We start from the raw sequence: 21533 nt of genomic DNA, 5'->3' as shown, positions 1-21533 counted from the left end.
GTGAAAATAACTGCATTTGGTCACCAAAGGTCTGAAAAAAAATTTAGTCAAAATGAATATTTTTGTCTTTTAGATTCTTATAAAGCCGATTTAGACAAAATAACTGCATTTTGTCTTCAATGGCCTGAAAAAACTATTTGGGTCAAAATGACTGTATTTTGTTCTTCAAGTGTCTAAAAAGCCTTTTTTAGTCAAAATAACTGCATTTGGTCACCAAAGGTCTGAAATTTTTTTTAAGTCAAAATGACTGTATTTTTGTCTTTTAGTCTTAAAAAGCCGGTTTTAGACAAGATAACTGCATTTGGTCTCCAATGGCCTGAAAAAAATTTTGGGGTCAAAATGACTGTATTTTGGTCTCCAATTGTCTAAAAAGCCTTTTTTAGTCAAAATAACTGCATTTGGTCACCAAAGGTCTGGAAAAAATTTAGTCAAAATAACTGTATTTTTGTCTTTTAAAGTCTTAAAACGCTTGTATTAGACACGATAACTGCATTTGCTCTCCAATGGCCTGAAATTTTATTTTTTGGTCAAAATGACTCTGTTTTGGTCTCCAAGTATGAAAAAAGCCTTTTATAGTCAAAATAGCTGCATTTGGTCACCAAAGGTCTGAAAATTGTTTTTTTGTCTAAATGACTGTATTTTTGTCTTTTACAGTCTTAAAAAGCCGGTTTTAGACAAGAAATCTGCATTTTTGTCTCCAATGGCCTGAAAAAATGTTTTGGGTCAAAATGACTGTATTTTGGTCTCTATATTTTTTAGTCAAAATAACTGCATTTGGTCACCAAAGGTCTGAAAAAAAAATTTTAAGTCAAAATTAATGTTTTTTTGTCTTTTAGTCTTAAAAAGTTGGTTTTAGACAAGATAACTGCATTTGATCTCCAATGGCCTGAAAAAAATTTTTTGGTCAAAATGACTGTATTTTGGTCTCCAATTGTCTAAAAAGCCTTTTTTAGTCAACATAACTGCATTTGGTCACCAAAGTTCGGGAAAAAAATTTAGTCAAAATAACTGTATTTTTGTCTTTTACAGTCTTAAAAAGCCGGTTTTAGACGATAACTGCATTTGGTAACTAATGGCCTGAAAAAATGTTTTTGGTCAAAATGACTCTATTTTGGTCTCCAAGTGTCTAAAAAGCCTTTTTTTAGTCAAAATAACTTTATTTGATCACCAAAGGTGTGAAAAAACTTTTAGTCAAAATGACTGTATTTTTGTCTTTTAAAGTCTTAACACGCTTGAATTAGACACGATATCTGCATTTGCTCTCCAATGGCCTGAAATTTTATTTTTTGGTCAAAATGACTCTGTTTTAGTCTCCAAGTATCAAAAAAGTCGGTTTTTGGCAAAATAGCTGCATTTGGTCACCAAAGGTCTGAAAATTGTTTTTTAAGTCAAAATGACTTTATTTTTGTCTTTTAGTCTTAAAAAGCCGGTTTTAGACAAGATAACTGCATTTGGTCTCCAATGGCCTGTTTTAGTCTCCAAGTATCAAAAAAGCCGTTTTTAGTCAAAATAGCTGCATTTGGTCACCAAAGGTCTGAAAATTGTTTTTTTGTCTAAATGACTGTATTTTTGTCTTTTACAGTCTTAAAAAGCCGGTTTTAGACAAGAAATCTGCATTTTGTCTCCAATGGCCTCTAAAAAATGTTTTGGGTCAAAATGACTGTATTTTGGTCTCTCTATATTTTTTAATCAAAACTACTGCATTTGGTCACCAAAGGTCTGAAAAAAATTTTTGAAATCAAAATTACTGTATTTTTGTCTTTTAGTCTTAAAAAGCCGGTTTTAGACAAGATAACTGCATTTGGTCTCTAATGGCCTGAAAACATTTTTTCAGTATTTTGGTCTCCAATTGTCTAAAAAGCCTTTTTTAGTCAAAATAACTGCATTTGGTCACCAAAGGTCTGAAATTTTTTTTAGTCAAAATGACTATTTTTGTCTTTTAGATTCTTAAAAAAGTCGGTTTAGACAAGATAACTGCATTTTGTCTTCAATGGCCTGAAAAACTGTGGGTCACAATGACTGTATTTTGGTCTTCAAGTGTCTAAAAAGCCTTTTTTTTAGTCAAAAGAACTGCATTTGGTCACCAAAGGTCTGAAAAAATTTTTTAGTCAAAATGACTGTATTTTTGTCTTTTAGAGTCTTAAAAAGCCGGTTTTAGACAAGATAACTGCATTTGGTCTCCAATGGCCTACAAAACTATGTGGGTCACAATGACTGTATTTTGGTCTTCAAGTGTCTAAAAATCCTTTTTTAGTCAAAAGAACTGCATTTTGTTCACCAAAGGTCTGAAAACATTTTTTAGTCAAAATGACTGAATTTTGTTTTTTTAGAGTCTTATAAAGACGGTTTTAGGCAAGATAACTGCAGTTTGTCTCCAATGGCCTGAAAAAACTTTTTGGGTAAAATGACTGTATTTTGGTCTCCAATTGTCTAAAAAGCCTTTTTTAGTCAAAATAACTGCATTTGGTCACCAAAGGTCTGGAAAAAAATTTAGTCAAAATAACTGTATTTTTGTCTTTTACAGTCTTAAAAAGCCGGTTTTAGACGATAACTGCATTTAGTAACCAATGGCCTGAAAAAAATGTTTTTGGTCAAAATGACTCTATTTTGGTCTCCAAGTGTCTAAAAAGCCTTTTTTAGTCAAAATAACTTCATTTGATCACCAAAGGTGTGAAAAAACTTTTAGTCAAAATGACTGTATTTTTGTCTTTTAAAGTCTTAAAACGCTTGTATTAGACACGATAACTGCATTTGCTCTCCAATGGCCTGAAATTTTATTTTTTAGTCAAAATGACTCTGTTTTGGTCTCCAAGTATGAAAAAAGCCTTTTATAGTCAAAATAGCTGCATTTGGTCACCAAAGGTCTGAAAATTGTTTTTTGTCTAAATGACTGTATTTTTGTCTTTTACAGTCTTAAAAAGCCGGTTTTAGACAAGAAATCTGCATTTTGTCTCCAATGGCCTGAAAAAATGTTTTGGGTCAAAATGACTGTATTTTGGTCTCTATATTTTTTAGTCAAAATAACTGCATTTGGTCACCAAAGGTCTGAAAAAAAAATTTTAAGTCAAAATGACTGTATTTTTGTCTTTTAGTCTTAAAAAGCCGGTTTTAGACAAGATAACTGCATTTGGTCTCCAATGGCCTGAAAAAAAATTTTGGTCAAAATGACTGTATTTTGGTCTCCAATTGTCTAAAAAGCCTTTTTTAGTCAAAATAACTGCATTTGTCACCAAAGGTCTGGAAAAAATTTAGTCAAAATAACTGTATTTTTGTCTTTTACAGTCTTAAAAAGCCGGTTTTAGACGATAACTGCATTTGGTAACTAATGGCCTGAAAAAATGTTCTTGGTCAAAATGACTGTATTTTGGTCTCCAATTGTCTAAAAAGCCTTTTTTTAGTCAAAATAACTGCATTTGGTCACCAAAGGTCTGAAAAAAAATTCAGTCAAAATGACTATTTTTGTCTTTTAGATTCTTAAAAAAGTCGGTTTAGACAAGATAACTGCATTTTGTCTTCAATGGCCTGAAAAACTGTGGGTCACAATGACTGTATTTTGGTCTTCAAGTGTCTAAAAAGCCTTTTTTTAGTCAAAAGAACTGCATTTGGTCACCAAAGGTCGGAAATCATTTTTTAGTCAAAATGACTGTATTTTTGGCTTTTAGAGTCTTAAAAATCCGGTTTTAGACAAGATAACTGCATTTGGTCTCCAATGGCCTGAAAAAATATTTGGGGTCAAAATGACGGTATTTTGGTCTCCAATTGTTTAAAAAGCCTTTTTAGTCAAAATAACTGCATTTGGTCACCAAAGGTCTGAAAAAAATTTAGTCAAAATGAATATTTTTGTCTTTTAGATTCTTATAAAGCCGGTTTTAGACAAGATAACTGCATTTGGTCTCCAATGGCCTACAAAACTATGTGGGTCACAATGACTGTATTTTGGTCTTCAAGTTTCTATAAAGCCTTTTTTAGTCAAAAGAACTGCATTTTGTCACCAAAGGTCTGAAAACCTTTTTTAGTCAAAATGACTGTATTTTTGTCTTTTAGAGTCTTAAAAAGCCGGTTTTAGACAAGATAACTGCATTTGGTCTCCAATGGCCTACAAAACTATGTGGGTCACAATGACTGTATTTTGGTCTTCAAGTGTCTAAAAATCCTTTTTTAGTCAAAAGAACTGCATTTTGTTCACCAAAGGTCTGAAAACATTTTTTAGTCAAAATGACTGAATTTTGTTTTTTAGAGTCTTATAAAGACGGTTTTAGGCAAGATAACTGCAGTTTGTCTCCAATGGCCTGAAAAAACTTTTTGGGTAAAATGACTGTATTTTGGTCTCCAAGTGTCTAAAAATTCTTTTTTAGTCAAAAGAACTGCATTTGGTCACCAAAGGTCGGAAATCATTTTTTAGTCAAAATGACTGTATTTTTGGCTTTTAGAGTCTTAAAAAGCCGGTTTTAGGGAAGATAACTGCAGTTTGACTCCAATGGCCTGAAAAAACTTTTTGGGTAAAATGACTGTATTTGTGTCTCCAATTGTTTAAAAAGCCTTTTTAGTGAAAATAACTGCATTTGGTCACCAAAGGTCTGAAAAAAATTTAGTCAAAATGAATATTTTTGTCTTTTAGATTCTTATAAAGCCGGTTTAGACAAAATAACTGCATTTTGTCTTCAATGGCCTGAAAAAACTATTTGGGTCAAAATGACTGTATTTTGTTCTTCAAGTGTCTAAAAAGCCTTTTTTAGTCAAAATAACTGCATTTGGTCACCAAAGGTCTGAAATTTTTTTTAAGTCAAAATGACTGTATTTTTGTCTTTTAGTCTTAAAAAGCTGGTTTTAGACAAGATAACTGCATTTGGTCTCCAATGGCCTGAAAAAAGTTTTGGGGTCAAAATGACTGTATTTTGGTCTCCAATTGTCTAAAAAGCCTTTTTTAGTCAAAATAACTGCATTTGGTCACCAAAGGTCTGGAAAAAATTTAGTCAAAATAACTGTATTTTTGTCTTTTAAAGTCTTAAAACGCTTGTATTAGACACGATAACTGCATTTGCTCTCCAATGGCCTGAAATTTTATTTTTTGGTCAAAATGACTCTGTTTTGGTCTCCAAGTATGAAAAAAGGCTTTTATAGTCAAAATAGCTGCATTTGGTCACCAAAGGTCTGAAAATTGTTTTTTTGTCTAAATGACTATATTTTTGTCTTTTACAGTCTTAAAAAGCCGGTTTTAGACAAGAAATCTGCATTTTGTCTCCAATGGCCTGAAAAAATGTTTTGGGTCAAAATGACTGTATTTTGGTCTCTCTATATTTTTTAGTCAAAATAACTGCATTTGGTCACCAAAGGTCTGAAAAAAAAAATTTTAAGTCAAAATTAATGTTTTTTTGTCTTTTAGTCTTAAAAAGTCGGTTTTAGACAAGATAACTGCATTTGATCTCCAATGGCCTGAAAAAAAATTTTTGGTCAAAATGACTGTATTTTGGTCTCCAATTGTCTAAAAAGCCTTTTTTAGTCAACATAACTGCATTTGGTCACCAAAGGTCGGGAAAAAAATTTAGTCAAAATAACTGTATTTTTGTCTTTTACAGTCTTAAAAAGCCGGTTTTAGACGATAACTGCATTTGGTAACTAATGGCCTGAAAAAATGTTTTTGGTCAAAATGACTCTATTTTTGTCTCCAAGTGTCTAAAAAGCCTTTTTTTAGTCAAAAAAACTTTATTTGATCACCAAAGGTGTGAAAAAACTTTTAGTCAAAATGACTGTATTTTTGTCTTTTAAAGTCTTAAAACGCTTGAATTAGACACGATATCTGCATTTGCTCTCCAATGGCCTGAAATTTTATTTTTTGGTCAAAATGACTCTGTTTTAGTCTCCAAGTATCAAAAAAGTCGTTTTTTGGCAAAATAGCTGCATTTGGTCACCAAAGGTCTGAAAATTGTTTTTTAAGTCAAAATGACTGTATTTTTGTCTTTTAGTCTTAAAAAGCCGGTTTTAGACAAGATAACTGCATTTGGTCTCCAATGGCCTGTTTTAGTCTCCAAGTATCAAAAAAGCCGTTTTTAGTCAAAATAGCTGCATTTGGTCACCAAAGGTCTGAAAATTGTTTTTTTGTCTAAATGACTGTATTTTTGTCTTTTACAGTCTTAAAAAGCCGGTTTTAGACAAGAAATCTGCATTTTGTCTCCAATGGCCTCAAAAAAATGTTTTGGGTCAAAATGACTGTATTTTGGTCTCTCTATATTTTTTAATCAAAACTACTGCATTTGGTCACCAAAGGTCTGAAAAAAATTTTTGAAATCAAAATTACTGTATTTTTGCCTTTTAGTCTTAAAAAGCCGGTTTTAGACAAGATAACTGCATTTGGTCTCTAATGGCCTGAAAACATTTTTTCAGTATTTTGGTCTCCAATTGTCTAAAAAGCCTTTTTTAGTCAAAATAACTGCATTTGGTCACCAAAGGTCTGAAAACCTTTTTTAGTCAAAATGACTGTATTTTTGTCTTTTAGAGTCTTAAAAAGCCGGTTTTAGACAAGATAACTGCATTTGGTCTCCAATGGCCTACAAAACTATGTGGGTCACAATGACTGTATTTTGGTCTTCAAGTGTCTAAAAATCCTTTTTTAGTCAAAAGAACTGCATTTTGTTCACCAAAGGTCTGAAAACATTTTTTAGTCAAAATGACTGAATTTTGTTTTTTAGAGTCTTATAAAGACGGTTTTAGGCAAGATAACTGCAGTTTGTCTCCAATGGCCTGAAAAAACTTTTTGGGTAAAATGACTGTATTTTGGTCTCCAAGTGTCTAAAAAGCCTTTTTTAGTCAAAAGAACTGCATTTGGTCACCAAAGGTCGGAAATCATTTTTTAGTCAAAATGACTGTATTTTTGGCTTTTAGAGTCTTAAAAAGCCGGTTTTAGGGAAGATAACTGCAGTTTGACTCCAATGGCCTGAAAAAACTTTTTGGGTAAAATGACTGTATTTGTGTCTCCAATTGTTTAAAAAGCCTTTTTAGTGAAAATAACTGCATTTGGTCACCAAAGGTCTGAAAAAAAATTTAGTCAAAATGAATATTTTTGTCTTTTAGATTCTTATAAAGCCGGTTTAGACAAAATAACTGCATTTTGTCTTCAATGGCCTGAAAAAACTATTTGGGTCAAAATGACTGTATTTTGTTCTTCAAGTGTCTAAAAAGCCTTTTTTAGTCAAAATAACTGCATTTGGTCACCAAAGGTCTGAAATTTTTTTTAAGTCAAAATGACTGTATTTTTGTCTTTTAGTCTTAAAAAGCCGGTTTTAGACAAGATAACTGCATTTGGTCTCCAATGGCCTGAAAAAAAATTTGGGGTCAAAATGACTGTATTTTGGTCTCCAATTGTCTAAAAAGCCTTTTTTAGTCAAAATAACTGCATTTGGTCACCAAAGGTCTGGAAAAAAATTTAGTCAAAATAACTGTATTTTTGTCTTTTAAAGTCTTAAAACGCTTGTATTAGACACGATAACTGCATTTGCTCTCCAATGGCCTGAAATTTTATCTTTTGGTCAAAATGACTCTGTTTTGGTCTCCAAGTATGAAAAAAGCCTTTTATAGTCAAAATAGCTGCATTTGGTCACCAAAGGTCTGAAAATTGTTTTTTTGTCTAAATGACTGTATTTTTGTCTTTTACAGTCTTAAAAAGCCGGTTTTAGCCAAGAAATCTGCATTTTGTCTCCAATGGCCTGAAAAAATGTTTTGGGTCAAAATGACTGTATTTTGGTCTCTCTATATTTTTTAGTCAAAATAACTGCATTTGGTCACCAATGGTCTGAAAAAAAAATTTTAAGTCAAAATTAATGTTTTTTTGTCTTTTAGTCTTAAAAAGTCGGTTTTAGACAAGATAACTGCATTTGATCTCCAATGGCCTGAAAAAAATTTTTTGGTCAAAATGACTGTATTTTGGTCTCCAATTGTCTAAAAAGCCTTTTTTAGTCAAAATAACTGCATTTGGTCACCAAAGGTCTGGAAAAAAATTTAGTCAAAATAACTGTATTTTTGTCTTTTACAGTCTTAAAAAGCCGGTTTTAGACGATAACTGCATTTGGTAACTAATGGCCTGAAAAAATGTTTTTGGTCAAAATGACTCTATTTTGGTCTCCAAGTGTCTAAAAAGCCTTTTTTTAGTCAAAATAACTTTATTTGATCACCAAAGGTGTGAAAAAACTTTTAGTCAAAATGACTGTATTTTTGTCTTTTAAAGTCTTAAAACGCTTTAATTAGACACGATATCTGCATTTGCTCTCCAATGGCCTGAAATTTTATTTTTTGGTCAAAATGACTCTGTTTTAGTCTCCAAGTATCAAAAAAGCCGTTTTTTGGCAAAATAGCTGCATTTGGTCACCAAAGGTCTGAAAATTTTTTTTTAAGTCAAAATGACTGTATTTTTGTCTTTTAGTCTTAAAAAGCCGGTTTTAGACAAGATAACTGCATGTGGTCTCCAATGGCCTACAAAACTATGTGGGTCACAATGACTGTATTTTGGTCTTCAAGTGTCTTAAAAGCCTTTTTTAGTCAAAAGAACTGCATTTGGTCACAAAAGGTCTGAAAACATTTTTTAGTCAAAATGACTGTAATTTTGTCTTTTAGAGTCTTAAAAAGCCGGTTTTAGACAAGATAACTGCATTTGGTCTCCAATGGCCTACAAAACTATGTGGGTCACAATGACTGTATTTTGGTCTTCAAGTGTCTTAAAAGCCTTTTTTAGTCAAAAGAACTGCATTTGGTCACCAAAGGTCTGAAAACATTTTTTAGTCAAAATGACTGTATTTTTGTCTTTTAGAGTCTTAAAAAGCCGGTTTTAGACAAGATAACTGCATTTGGTCTCCAATGGCCTACAAAACTATGTGGGTCACAATGACTGTATTTTGGTCTTCAAGTGTCTAAAAATCCTTTTTTAGTCAAAAGAACTGCATTTTGTTCACCAAAGGTCTGAAAACAATTTTTAGTCAAAATGACTGAATTTTGTTTTTTTAGAGTCTTATAAAGACGGTTTTAGGCAAGATAACTGCAGTTTGTCTCCAATGGCCTGAAAAAACTTTTTGGGTAAAATGACTGTATTTTGGTCTCCAATTGTCTAAAAAGCCTTTTTTAGTCAAAATAACTGCATTTGGTCACCAAAGGTCTGGAAAAAAATTTAGTCAAAATAACTGTATTTTTGTCTTTTACAGTCTTAAAAAGCCGGTTTTAGACGATAACTGCATTTAGTAACCAATGGCCTGAAAAAATGTTTTTGGTCAAAATGACTCTATTTTGGTCTCCAAGTGTCTAAAAAGCCTTTTTTAGTCAAAATAACTTTATTTGATCACCAAAGGTGTGAAAAAACTTTTAGTCAAAATGACTGTATTTTTGTCTTTTAAAGTCTTAAAACGCTTGTATTAGACACGATAACTGCATTTGCTCTCCAATGGCCTGAAATTTTATTTTTTAGTCAAAATGACTCTGTTTTGGTCTCCAAGTATGAAAAAAGCCTTTTATAGTCAAAATAGCTGCATTTGGTCACCAAAGGTCTGAAAATTGTTTTTTGTCTAAATGACTGTATTTTTGTCTTTTACAGTCTTAAAAAGCCGGTTTTAGACAAGAAATCTGCATTTTGTCTCCAATGGCCTGAAAAAATGTTTTGGGTCAAAATGACTGTATTTTGGTCTCTATATTTTTTAGTCAAAATAACTGCATTTGGTCACCAAAGGTCTGAAAAAAAATTTTTAAGTCAAAATGACTGTATTTTTGTCTTTTAGTCTTAAAAAGCCGGTTTTAGACAAGATAACTGCATTTGGTCTCCAATGGCCTGAAAAAAAAATTTTGGTCAAAATGACTGTATTTTGGTCTCCAATTGTCTAAAAAGCCTTTTTTAGTCAAAATAACTGCATTTGTCACCAAAGGTCTAGAAAAAAATTTAGTCAAAATAACTGTATTTTTGTCTTTTACAGTCTTAAAAAGCCGGTTTTAGACGATAACTGCATTTGGTAACTAATGGCCTGAAAAAATGTTTTTGGTCAAAATGACTGTATTTTGGTCTCCAATTGTCTAAAAAGCCTTTTTTAGTCAAAATAACTGCATTTGGTCACCAAAGGTCTGAAAAAAATTCAGTCAAAATGACTATTTTTGTCTTTTAGATTCTTAAAAAAGTCGGTTTAGACAAGATAACTGCATTTTGTCTTCAATGGCCTGAAAAACTGTGGGTCACAATGACTGTATTTTGGTCTTCAAGTGTCTAAAAAGCCTTTTTTTAGTCAAAAGAACTGCATTTGGTCACCAAAGGTCGGAAATCATTTTTTAGTCAAAATGACTGTATTTTTGGCTTTTAGAGTCTTAAAAATCCGGTTTTAGACAAGATAACTGCATTTGGTCTCCAATGGCCTGAAAAAATATTTGGGGTCAAAATGACGGTATTTTGGTCTCCAATTGTTTAAAAAGCCTTTTTAGTCAAAATAACTGCATTTGGTCACCAAAGGTCTGAAAAAAATTTAGTCAAAATGAATATTTTTGTCTTTTAGATTCTTATAAAGCCGGTGTTAGACAAGATAACTGCATTTGGTCTTCAATGGCCTACAAAACTATGTGGGTCACAATGACTGTATTTTGGTCTTCAAGTGTCTATAAAGCCTTTTTTAGTCAAAAGAACTGCATTTGGTCACCAAAGGTCTGAAAACCTTTTTTAGTCAAAATGACTGTATTTTTGTCTTTTAGAGTCTTAAAAAGCCGGTTTTAGACAAGATAACTGCATTTGGTCTCCAATGGCCTACAAAACTATGTGGGTCACAATGACTGTATTTTGGTCTTCAAGTGTCTAAAAATCCTTTTTTAGTCAAAAGAACTGCATTTTGTTCACCAAAGGTCTGAAAACATTTTTTAGTCAAAATGACTGAATTTTGTTTTTTAGAGTCTTATAAAGACGGTTTTAGGCAAGATAACTGCAGTTTGTCTCCAATGGCCTGAAAAAACTTTTTGGGTAAAATGACTGTATTTTGGTCTCCAAGTGTCTAAAAAGCCTTTTTTAGTCAAAAGAACTGCATTTGGTCACCAAAGGTCGGAAATCATTTTTTAGTCAAAATGACTGTATTTTTGGCTTTTAGAGTCTTAAAAAGCCGGTTTTAGGGAAGATAACTGCAGTTTGACTCCAATGGCCTGAAAAAACTTTTTGGGTAAAATGACTGTATTTGTGTCTCCAATTGTTTAAAAAGCCTTTTTAGTGAAAATAACTGCATTTGGTCACCAAAGGTCTGCAAAAAAATTTAGTCAAAATGAATATTTTTGTCTTTTAGATTCTTATAAAGCCGGTTTAGACAAAATAACTGCATTTTGTCTTCAATGGCCTGAAAAAACTATTTGGGTCAAAATGACTGTATTTTGTTCTTCAAGTGTCTAAAAAGCCTTTTTTAGTCAAAATAACTGCATTTGGTCACCAAAGGTCTGAAATTTTTTTTAAGTCAAAATGACTGTATTTTTGTCTTTTAGTCTTAAAAAGCCGGTTTTAGACAAGATAACTGCATTTGGTCTCCAATGGCCTGAAAAAAATTTTGGGGTCAAAATGACTGTATTTTGGTCTCCAATTGTCTAAAAAGCCTTTTTTAGTCAAAATAACTGCATTTGGTCACCAAAGGTCTGGAAAAAAATTTAGTCAAAATAACTGTATTTTTGTCTTTTAAAGTCTTAAAACGCTTGTATTAGACACGATAACTGCATTTGCTCTCCAATGGCCTGAAATTTTATCTTTTGGTCAAAATGACTCTGTTTTGGTCTCCAAGTATGAAAAAAGCCTTTTATAGTCAAAATAGCTGCATTTGGTCACCAAAGGTCTGAAAATTGTTTTTTTGTCTAAATGACTGTATTTTTGTCTTTTACAGTCTTAAAAAGCCGGTTTTAGCCAAGAAATCTGCATTTTGTCTCCAATGGCCTGAAAAAATGTTTTGGGTCAAAATGACTGTATTTTGGTCTCTCTATATTTTTTAGTCAAAATAACTGCATTTGGTCACCAATGGTCTGAAAAAAAAATTTTAAGTCAAAATTAATGTTTTTTTGTCTTTTAGTCTTAAAAAGTCGGTTTTAGACAAGATAACTGCATTTGATCTCCAATGGCCTGAAAAAAAATTTTTGGTCAAAATGACTGTATTTTGGTCTCCAATTGTCTAAAAAGCCTTTTTTAGTCAAAATAACTGCATTTGGTCACCAAAGGTCTGGAAAAAAATTTAGTCAAAATAACTGTATTTTTGTCTTTTACAGTCTTAAAAAGCCGGTTTTAGACGATAACTGCATTTGGTAACTAATGGCCTGAAAAAATGTTTTTGGTCAAAATGACTCTATTTTGGTCTCCAAGTGTCTAAAAAGCCTTTTTTTAGTCAAAATAACTTTATTTGATCACCAAAGGTGTGAAAAAACTTTTAGTCAAAATGACTGTATTTTTGTCTTTTAAAGTCTTAAAACGCTTTAATTAGACACGATATCTGCATTTGCTCTCCAATGGCCTGAAATTTTATTTTTTGGTCAAAATGACTCTGTTTTAGTCTCCAAGTATCAAAAAAGCCGTTTTTTGGCAAAATAGCTGCATTTGGTCACCAAAGGTCTGAAAATTGTTTTTTAAGTCAAAATGACTGTATTTTTGTCTTTTAGTCTTAAAAAGCCGGTTTTAGACAAGATAACTGCATTTGGTCTCCAATGGCCTGTTTTAGTCTCCAAGTATCAAAAAAGCCGTTTTTAGTCAAAATAGCTGCATTTGGTCACCAAAGGTCTGAAAATTGTTTTTTTGTCTAAATGACTGTATTTTTGTCTTTTACAGTCTTAAAAAGCCGGTTTTAGACAAGATAACTGCATTTGGTCTCCAATGGCCTACAAAACTATGTGGGTCACAATGACTGTATTTTGGTCTTCTAGTGTCTTAAAAGCCTTTTTTAGTCAAAAGAACTGCATTTGGTCACCAAAGGTCTGAAAACATTTTTTAGTCAAAATGACTGTAATTTTGTCTTTTAGAGTCTTAAAAAGCCGGTTTTAGACAAGATAACTGCATTTGGTCTCCAATGGCCTACAAAACTATGTGGGTCACAATGACTGTATTTTGGTCTTCAAGTGTCTTAAAAGCCTTTTTTAGTCAAAAGAACTGCATTTGGTCACCAAAGGTCTGAAAACATTTTTTAGTCAAAATGACTGTATTTTTGTCTTTTAGAGTCTTAAAAAGCCGGTTTTAGACAAGATAACTGCATTTGGTCTCCAATGGCCTACAAAACTATGTGGGTCACAATGACTGTATTTTGGTCTTCAAGTGTCTAAAAATCCTTTTTTAGTCAAAAGAACTGCATTTTGTTCACCAAAGGTCTGAAAACAATTTTTAGTCAAAATGACTGAATTTTGTTTTTTTAGAGTCTTATAAAGACGGTTTTAGGCAAGATAACTGCAGTTTGTCTCCAATGGCCTGAAAAAACTTTTTGGGTAAAATGACTGTATTTTGGTCTCCAATTGTCTAAAAAGCCTTTTTTAGTCAAAATAACTGCATTTGGTCACCAAAGGTCTGGAAAAAAATTTAGTCAAAATAACTGTATTTTTGTCTTTTACAGTCTTAAAAAGCCGGTTTTAGACGATAACTGCATTTAGTAACCAATGGCCTGAAAAAATGTTTTTGGTCAAAATGACTCTATTTTGGTCTCCAAGTGTCTAAAAAGCCTTTTTTAGTCAAAATAACTTTATTTGATCACCAAAGGTGTGAAAAAACTTTTAGTCAAAATGACTGTATTTTTGTCTTTTAAAGTCTTAAAACGCTTGTATTAGACACGATAACTGCATTTGCTCTCCAATGGCCTGAAATTTTATTTTTTAGTCAAAATGACTCTGTTTTGGTCTCCAAGTATGAAAAAAGCCTTTTATAGTCAAAATAGCTGCATTTGGTCACCAAAGGTCTGAAAATTTTTTTTTGTCTAAATGACTGTATTTTTGTCTTTTACAGTCTTAAAAAGCCGGTTTTAGACAAGAAATCTGCATTTTGTCTCCAATGGCCTGAAAAAATGTTTTGGGTCAAAATGACTGTATTTTGGTCTCTATATTTTTTAGTCAAAATAACTGCATTTGGTCACCAAAGGTCTGAAAAATTTTTTTTAAGTCAAAATGACTGTATTTTTGTCTTTTAGTCTTAAAAAGCCGGTTTTAGACAAGATAACTGCATTTGGTCTCCAATGGCCTGAAAAAAATTTTTTGGTCAAAATGACTGTATTTTGGTCTCCAATTGTCTAAAAAGCCTTTTTTAGTCAAAATAACTGCATTTGTCACCAAAGGTCTGGAAAAAAATTTAGTCAAAATAACTGTATTTTTGTCTTTTACAGTCTTAAAAAGCCGGTTTTAGACGATAACTGCATTTGGTAACTAACGGCCTGAAAAAATGTTTTTGGTCAAAATGACTGTATTTTGGTCTCCAATTGTCTAAAAAGCCTTTTTTAGTCAAAATAACTGCATTTGGTCACCAAAGGTCTGAAAAAAAATTCAGTCAAAATGACTATTTTTGTCTTTTAGATTCTTAAAAAAGTCGGTTTAGACAAGATAACTGCATTTTGTCTTCAATGGCCTGAAAAACTGTGGGTCACAATGACTGTATTTTGGTCTTCAAGTGTCTAAAAAGCCTTTTTTTAGTCAAAAGAACTGCATTTGGTCACCAAAGGTCGGAAATCATTTTTTAGTCAAAATGACTGTATTTTTGTTTTTAGAGTCTTAAAAATCCGGTTTTAGTCAAGATAACTGCATTTGGTCTCCAATGGCCTGAAAAAATATTTGGGGTCAAAATGACGGTATTTTGGTCTCCAATTGTTTAAAAAGCCTTTTTAGTCAAAATAACTGCATTTGGTCACCAAAGGTCTGAAAAAAATTTAGTCAAAATGAATATTTTTGTCTTTTAGATTCTTATAAAGCCGGTTTTAGACAAGATAACTGCATTTGGTCTCCAATGGCCTACAAAACTATGTGGGTCACAATGACTGTATTTTGGTCTTCAAGTGTCTATAAAGCCTTTTTTAGTCAAAAGAACTGCATTTGGTCACCAAAGGTCTGAAAACCTTTTTTAGTCAAAATGACTGTATTTTTGTCTTTTAGAGTCTTAAAAAGCCGGTTTTAGACAAGATAACTGCATTTGGTCTCCAATGGCCTACAAAACTATATGGGTCACAATGACTGTATTTTGGTCTTCAAGTGTCTAAAAATCCTTTTTTAGTCAAAAGAACTGCATTTTGTTCACCAAAGGTCTGAAAACATTTTTTAGTCAAAATGACTGAATTTTGTTTTTTAGAGTCTTATAAAGACGGTTTTAGGCAAGATAACTGCAGTTTGTCTCCAATGGCCTGAAAAACTTTTTGGGTAAAATGACTGTATTTTGGTCTCCAAGTGTCTAAAAAGCCTTTTTTAGTCAAAAGAACTGCATTTGGTCACCAAAGGTCGGAAATCATTTTTTAGTCAAAATGACTGTATTTTTGGCTTTTAGAGTCTTAAAAAGCCGGTTTTAGGGAAGATAACTGCAGTTTGACTCCAATGGCCTGAAAAAACTTTTTGGGTAAAATGACTGTATTTGTGTCTCCAATTGTTTAAAAAGCCTTTTTAGTGAAAATAACTGCATTTGGTCACCAAAGGTCTGAAAAAAAATTTAGTCAAAATGAATATTTTTGTCTTTTAGATTCTTATAAAGCCGGTTTAGACAAAATAACTGCATTTTGTCTTCAATGGCCTGAAAAAACTATTTGGGTCAAAATGACTGTATTTTGTTCTTCAAGTGTCTAAAAAGCCTTTTTTAGTCAAAATAACTGCATTTGGTCACCAAAGGTCTGAAATTTTTTTTAAGTCAAAATGACTGTATTTTTGTCTTTTTAAAGCTTTTTAAAGCCGGTTTTAGACAAGATAACTGCATTTGGTCTCCAATGGCCTGAAAAAAATTTTGGGGTCAAAATGACTGTATTTTGGTCTCCAATTGTCTAAAAAGCCTTTTTTAGTCAAAATAACTGCATTTGGTCACCAAAGGTCTGGAAAAAAATTTAGTCAAAATAACTGTATTTTTGTCTTTTAAAGTCTTAAAACGCTTGTATTAGACACGATAACTGCATTTGCTCTCCAATGGCCTGAAATTTTATTTTTTGGTCAAAATGACTCTGTTTTGGTCTCCAAGTATGAAAAAAGCCTTTTATAGTCAAAATAGCTGCATTTGGTCACCAAAGGTCTGAAAATTGTTTTTTTGTCTAAATGACTGTATTTTTGTCTTTTACAGTCTTAAAAAGCCGATTTTAGACTAGAAATCTGCATTTTGTCTCCAATGGCCTGAAAAAATGTTTTGGGTCAAAATGACTGTATTTTGGTCTCTCTATATTTTTTAGTCAAAATAACTGCATTTGGTCACCAAAGGTCTGAAAAAAAATTTTAAGTCAAAATTAATGTTTTTTTGTCTTTTAGTCTTAAAAAGTTGGTTTTAGACAAGATAACTGCATTTGATCTGCAATGGCCTGAAAAAAAATTTTTGGTCAAAATGACTGTATTTTGGTCTCCAATTGTCTAAAAAGCCTTTTTTAGTCAAAATAACTGCATTTGGTCACCAAAGGTCTGAAAAAAAATTCAGTCAAAATGACTATTTTTGTCTTTTAGATTCTTAAAAAAGTCGGTTTAGACAAGATAACTGCATTTTGTCTTCAATGGCCTGAAAAACTGTGGGTCACAATGACTGTATTTTGGTCTTCAAGTGTCTAAAAAGCCTTTTTTTAGTCAAAAGAACTGCATTTGGTCACCAAAGGTCGGAAATCATTTTTTAGTCAAAATGACTGTATTTTTGGCTTTTAGAGTCTTAAAAATCCGGTTTTAGACAAGATAACTGCATTTGGTCTCCAATGGCCTGAAAAAATATTTGGGGTCAAAATGACGGTATTTTGGTCTCCAATTGTTTAAAAAGCCTTTTTAGTCAAAATAACTGCATTTGGTCACCAAAGGTCTGAAAAAAATTTAGTCAAAATGAATATTTTTGTCTTTTAGATTCTTATAAAGCCGGTTTTAGACAAGATAACTGCATTTGGTCTCCAATGGCCTACAAAACTATGTGGGTCACAATGACTGTATTTTGGTCTTCAAGTGTCTATAAAGCCTTTTTTAGTCAAAAGAACTGCATTTGGTCACCAAAGGTCTGAAAACCTTTTTTTAGTCAAAATGACTGTATTTTTGTCTTTTAGAGTCTTAAAAAGCCGGTTTTAGACAAGATAACTGCATTTGGTCTCCAATGGCCTACAAAACTATGTGGGTCACAATGACTGTATTTTGGTCTTCAAGTGTCTAAAAATCCTTTTTTAGTCAAAAGAACTGCATTTTGTTCACCAAAGGTCTGAAAACATTTTTTAGTCAAAATGACTGAATTTTGTTTTTTAGAGTCTTATAAAGACGGTTTTAGGCAAGATAACTGCAGTTTGTCTCCAATGGCCTGAAAAAACTTTTTGGGTAAAATGACTGTATTTTGGTCTCCAAGTGTCTAAAAATTCTTTTTTAGTCAAAAGAACTGCATTTGGTCACCAAAGGTCGGAAATCATTTTTTAGTCAAAATGACTGTATTTTTGGCTTTTAGAGTCTTAAAAAGCCGGTTTTAGGGAAGATAACTGCAGTTTGACTCCAATGGCCTGAAAAAACTTTTTGGGTAAAATGACTGTATTTGTGTCTCCAATTGTTTAAAAAGCCTTTTTAGTGAAAATAACTGCATTTGGTCACCAAAGGTCTGAAAAAAAATTTAGTCAAAATGAATATTTTTGTCTTTTAGATTCTTATAAAGCCGGTTTAGACAAAATAACTGCATTTTGTCTTCAATGGCCTGAAAAAACTATTTGGGTCAAAATGACTGTATTTTGTTCTTCAAGTGTCTAAAAAGCCTTTTTTAGTCAAAATAACTGCATTTGGTCACCAAAGGTCTGAAATTTTTTTTAAGTCAAAATGACTGTATTTTTGTCTTTTAGTCTTAAAAAGCCGGTTTTAGACAAGATAACTGCATTTGGTCTCCAATGGCCTGAAAAAAATTTTGGGGTCAAAATGACTGTATTTTGGTCTCCAATTGTCTAAAAAGCCTTTTTTAGTCAAAATAACTGCATTTGGTCACCAAAGGTCTGGAAAAAAATTTAGTCAAAATAACTGTATTTTTGTCTTTTAAAGTCTTAAAACGCTTGTATTAGACACGATAACTGCATTTGCTCTCCAATGGCCTGAAATTTTATTTTTTGGTCAAAATGACTCTGTTTTGGTCTCCAAGTATGAAAAAAGCCTTTTATAGTCAAAATAGCTGCATTTGGTCACCAAAGGTCTGAAAATTGTTTTTTTGTCTAAATGACTGTATTTTTGTCTTTTACAGTCTTAAAAAGCTGGTTTTAGACAAGAAATCTGCATTTTGTCTCCAATGGCCTGAAAAAATGTTTTGGGTCAAAATGACTGTATTTTGGTCTCTATATTTTTTAGTCAAAATAACTGCGTTTGGTCACCAAAGGTCTGAAAAAAAAATTTTAAGTCAAAATGACTGTATTTTTGTCTTTTAGTCTTAAAAAGCCGGTTTTAGACAAGATAACTGCATTTGGTCTCCAATGGCCTGAAAAAAAATTTTGGTCAAAATGACTGTATTTTGGTCTCCAATTGTCTAAAAAGCCTTTTTTAGTCAAAATAACTGCATTTGTCACCAAAGGTCTGGAAAAAATTTAGTCAAAATAACTGTATTTTTGTCTTTTACAGTCTTAAAAAGCCGGTTTTAGACGATAACTGCATTTGGTAACTAATGGCCTGAAAAAATGTTTTTGGTCAAAATGACTGTATTTTGGTCTCCAATTGTCTAAAAAGCCTTTTTTAGTCAAAATAACTGCATTTGGTCACCAAAGGTCTGAAAAAAAATTCAGTCAAAATGACTATTTTTGTCTTTTAGATTCTTAAAAAAGTCGGTTTAGACAAGATAACTGCATTTTGTCTTCAATGGCCTGAAAAACTGTGGGTCACAATGACTGTATTTTGGTCTTCAAGTGTCTAAAAAGCCTTTTTTTAGTCAAAAGAACTGCATTTGGTCACCAAAGGTCGGAAATCATTTTTTAATCAAAATGACTGTATTTTTGGCTTTTAGAGTCTTAAAAATCCGGTTTTAGACAAGATAACTGCATTTGGTCTCCAATGGCCTGAAAAAATATTTGGGGTCAAAATGACGGTATTTTGGTCTCCAATTGTTTAAAAAGCCTTTTTAGTCAAAATAACTGCATTTGGTCACCAAAGGTCTGAAAAAAATTTAGTCAAAATGAATATTTTTGTCTTTTAGATTCTTATAAAGCCGGTTTTAGACAAGATAACTGCATTTGGTCTCCAATGGCCTACAAAACTATGTGGGTCACAATGACTGTATTTTGGTCTTCAAGTGTCTATAAAGCCTTTTTTAGTCAAAAGAACTGCATTTGGTCACCAAAGGTCTGAAAACCTTTTTTTAGTCAAAATGACTGTATTTTTGTCTTTTAGAGTCTTAAAAAGCCGGTTTTAGACAAGATAACTGCATTTGGTCTCCAATGGCCTACAAAACTATGTGGGTCACAATGACTGTATTTTGGTCTTCAAGTGTCTAAAAATCCTTTTTTAGTCAAAAGAACTGCATTTTGTTCACCAAAGGTCTGAAAACATTTTTTAGTCAAAATGACTGAATTTTGTTTTTTAGAGTCTTATAAAGACGGTTTTAGGCAAGATAACTGCAGTTTGTCTCCAATGGCCTGAAAAAACTTTTTGGGTAAAATGACTGTATTTTGGTCTCCAAGTGTCTAAAAATTCTTTTTTAGTCAAAAGAACTGCATTTGGTCACCAAAGGTCGGAAATCATTTTTTAGTCAAAATGACTGTATTTTTGGCTTTTAGAGTCTTAAAAAGCCGGTTTTAGGGAAGATAACTGCAGTTTGACTCCAATGGCCTGAAAAAACTTTTTGGGTAAAATGACTGTATTTGTGTCTCCAATTGTTTAAAAAGCCTTTTTAGTGAAAATAACTGCATTTGGTCACCAAAGGTCTGAAAAAAAATTTAGTCAAAATGAATATTTTTGTCTTTTAGATTCTTATAAAGCCGGTTTAGACAAAATAACTGCATTTTGTCTTCAATGGCCTGAAAAAACTATTTGGGTCAAAATGACTGTATTTTGTTCTTCAAGTGTCTAAAAAGCCTTTTTTAGTCAAAATAACTGCATTTGGTCACCAAAGGTCTGAAATTTTTTTTAAGTCAAAATGACTGTATTTTTGTCTTTTAGTCTTAAAAAGCCGGTTTTAGACAATATAACTGCATTTGGTCTCCAATGGCCTGAAAAAAATTTTGGTGTCAAAATGACTGTATTTTGGTCTCCAATTGTCTAAAAAGCCTTTTTTAGTCAAAATAACTGCATTTGGTCACCAAAGGTCTGGAAAAAAATTTAGTCAAAATAACTGTATTTTTGTCTTTTAAAGTCTTAAAACGCTTGCATTAGACACGATAACTGCATTTGCTCTCCAATGGCCTGAAATTTTATTTTTTGGTCAAAATGACTCTGTTTTGGTCTCCAAGTATGAAAAAAGCCTTTTATAGTCAAATTGGCTGCATTTGGTCACCAAAGGTCTGAAAATTGTTTTTTTGTCTAAATGACTGTATTTTTGTCTTTTACAGTCTTAAAAAGCCGGTTTTAGACAAGAAATCTGCATTTTGTCTCCAATGGCCTGAAAAAATGTTTTGGGTCAAAATGACTGTATTTTGGTCTCTATATTTTTTAGTCAAAATAACTGCATTTGGTCACCAAAGGTCTGAAAAAAAATTTTTAAGTCAAAATGACTGTATTTTTGTCTTTTAGTCTTAAAAAGCCGGTTTTAGACAAGATAACTGCATTTGGTCTCCAATGGCCTGAAAAAAAATTTTGGTCAAAATGACTGTATTTTGGTCTCCAATTGTCTAAAAAGCCTTTTTTAGTCAAAATAACTGCATTTGTCACCAAAGGTCTGGAAAAAATTTAGTCAAAATAACTGTATTTTTGTCTTTTACAGTCTTAAAAAGCCGGTTTTAGACGATAACTGCATTTGGTAACTAATGGCCTGAAAAAATGTTTTTGGTCAAAATGACTGTATTTTGGTCTCCAATTGTCTAAAAAGCCTTTTTTAGTCAAAATAACTGCATTTGGTCACCAAAGGTCTGAAAAAAAATTCAGTCAAAATGACTATTTTTGTCTTTTAGATTCTTAAAAAAGTCGGTTTAGACAAGATAACTGCATTTTGTCTTCAATGGCCTGAAAAACTGTGGGTCACAATGACTGTATTTTGGTCTTCAAGTGTCTAAAAAGCCTTTTTTTAGTCAAAAGAACTGCATTTGGTCACCAAAGGTCGGAAATCATTTTTTAATCAAAATGACTGTATTTTTGGCTTTTAGAGTCTTAAAAATCCGGTTTTAGACAAGATAACTGCATTTGGTCTCCAATGGCCTGAAAAAATATTTGGGGTCAAAATGACGGTATTTTGGTCTCCAATTGTTTAAAAAGCCTTTTTAGTCAAAATAACTGCATTTGGTCACCAAAGGTCT

This window comes from Pelophylax lessonae, assembly GCF_965119305.1.
Source record: "Pelophylax lessonae genome assembly, chromosome: 8".
NCBI classification, from domain to species: domain Eukaryota; kingdom Metazoa; phylum Chordata; class Amphibia; order Anura; family Ranidae; genus Pelophylax; species Pelophylax lessonae.
This window is presented reverse-complemented; position numbering follows the sequence as displayed.